We start from the raw sequence: 2924 nt of genomic DNA, 5'->3' as shown, positions 1-2924 counted from the left end.
TAAGTGGATGAAATTAGTATTGCAGAACTATTTGAGATTCATATTTCCAAACTACAGAACAATTATGAGATGAATTTTCTTGTTTAATATACTTTTCCAATATGATGAATCAAAACTATCCCATTGTAGGGATCAAAAATTGACTTGAAAAGATGAATAACTCTTCTCGGTTTCCATTCTAAATCAATATAGATTAAGATTAAAATTTGAATACCAGGGTATTTGTTGGATTTGATTCCCTAATGTCATGTTCTTGATCTTCCTGTTGAAATTAATTTGGTAGTCAGAAAGAATTTTTTTCCCTTGAGCTCCATTTTAGTGAATATAAGCCTTAGTGTTTCCCTAAAATTATTTGCAGTGATTTGGAACAATACATAATATACTGCAAGATAATAAAAATTGATTAAGAGAATAAAGCAGTGGAAAAGGAAAGTAAGACAGAACCAGTGAGGTAAGTGCACTGACTGCATGACATGAAGACCATCTTCTCGTTTCAGGCAGCCATAAATTTGCCTCTAGGATTTCTAAGTAATTAATACAGGGAGTGGCTCATGTGAAAAGGCACCTGGGGTCAATCATATTTTCCAAAATGGACACAGTAATACTTCCTGTCCCTCATGGTTCTCTAAAAACTAGCTACTCCAAATCAAGAGATGAATTCTATTTCCCTTCTCCTTGAATCAGGCAAGAATTTTATGACTGCCTCAACATGTAGAAAACAATAGAGTGATGTTGTATGAAGTCTACTGTTAGGCCGTAAAAGAAAACACAACTTCTGCCTGTCTGTCTCAGTCTTTCCCTCTCTCTTTCACTCTTTTTCTCTCTCCTGGAACCTAGCCACCATGTCTGAGGAATCCCAGGCCACATGGAGAAGCCACACAGAAGTCTTCTAGTCAACAACACTGGCTAGGGACTCTGCCCAAACCAGCCGCAGACATATGAGGGAATGAATCTACAGAAGATTGTTAGCCTCTAGTCTTTTTATCTTCCAGCTGAGATGCCAGCCACTGTAGGACAGAGGCAAAACACTCCACTGTGCCCTGTTGGAAATCTTGGTCACAGAACTTATGAGCATAATAAATGATCATTTTATACCACTTTTAGGATAATTCATTATGTGGCCATAGCAACTGTACTAATTCTTGTACGAAAACAAATCTGGAGAGAGACTCAACTATGTGATAATAGAGACAAATTTCTCTTGCAGGTCTTCACTGACAGAACACTGTGAAATAATGAACAAAATCCTCAATGTTATTTGCACAGTAAACATGGTTTCCTGGGGCTCACCCTAGAATAACTCTCTGGGTAGGCTGATTGCATCAGAGCAGAGGGCAGTTGTGACAAAAACAAATAGAGGAAGGGAACATATATGCTGTTTACATTTATGCCTCCCTGATGGCCTGATCTGTAGGTGAAGGATGCACCCTCAGACATAACTCCAAGACACTATTAATAGTTGTCCACCCTGAGGTGTGGAGATTCTAGACAGAAGGGAGGTAGAATAAAAAGCAGGGCACTTTACTTCCTACTCTTTATTGCTGTTTGAAAATTTTACCCTAATTATTTCCTTATGTTAAAATAAATTATGAGTTAACAAGGCTTTGAATTTTATTGGAGAAATTTCTAGTTTTCCAAATTTTCTCTTTTTTTTGCCTTCTTGTAAGCTTTACTAATATATTTTGCCCTGTATTCACTGAAATGTAAGATATTTGGGGATGTATATCTATACATGTGTATGTATAAAATCTTACTTTTTTCTTATCTGTCAAAACCACTGGCAATTCACTTTTAGTTGACCCATGTTGCTGATGTAGTGCTAACTAAATTAATTACCACTACCCTCTAGTTACTGAATTCTGAGCGCTCGTATATGTGTGATGACCAAGGAGCAATCAGGCCATTGTAGTTTTCTGATTGGCTGAATTCCCTGGTTTTCTAATTATTTGGCATCTCAATCTGTGATGAGTCTTCCCAAGTGAGCAGGTTGTGGTAACAGCACTTCCTGTGACATGATGTTGAGTTCATTTTCTATTTTATATAGCAAGTAAGAGTGTTCATTTGTTCTAAGTAGCTGGCAATGTCTAGTTGTACAGATCCTGAAGATTAATAACACGATCTTTCCCTACAAAATAGCAGAGACTGTGTCCTTCATTTTTTAAATAATACATGCACTTGTGAGACTGAGACAAAAGGCAGGCTTATGTGAGATCCCGGTTCTAGCAGTGCACTCAAAGCTGGCCTACCTTGATTTAGGCTATGTATGAACTCCACATCTGTCTGGAGTCTTTCCTAAACATCCTTTCTCTCAGCAGAACTTTTGATTCAAACAAAGTTTGAAGCTATGCCCCTTGAGAAGTTACCTAAATTGCAACTATTCTACATTGTCAGTTAAGTTCAGAGGCCAAATTGCATTAGCTTTTGATATTCTTTTCTTATTTTTATCTGTATTCTTTAGCTGTGGCAAACCAGAACCATGATTGTAACAGCTTTCAGTGAGTTTTGTGAGATCTTCTAGTGAATTATTGAACCGCAGAATGGACTTGGATCCCAAATTAGGACGTGAAGACAGTCTTGCGGACTGAACTCTTGTTGCAACAAAAGGAATTGTGTAAACTTCTTGAGCCATTGACCCTAGGGTAAGCAAGGCAAACAGCAAAGATTATCAAGGATTACAGGAAAAATAAAATATGAAAACACTGAGCGCATGTGAACTGAAAAACAGTTCTATAGTCAGAATTGATGGGATTTTCTGAATATGGTTGGAAGTTTTAAATAATTAAGTTAAGCAGAAACATGGAGCTTCCCTATGACCCAGCAATCCCACTCCTAGGTATCTACCCAAAAGACACAAAAACACTAATTGAAAAAGATACTTGTACCCCCATGTTTATTGCTGCTTTATTTACAATTGGAAAAACATG

Source organism: Condylura cristata, unplaced genomic scaffold (assembly GCF_000260355.1).
Source record: "Condylura cristata isolate star-nosed mole 26May11 unplaced genomic scaffold, ConCri1.0 scaffold00001, whole genome shotgun sequence".
NCBI lineage: Eukaryota > Metazoa > Chordata > Mammalia > Eulipotyphla > Talpidae > Condylura > Condylura cristata.
This window is presented reverse-complemented; position numbering follows the sequence as displayed.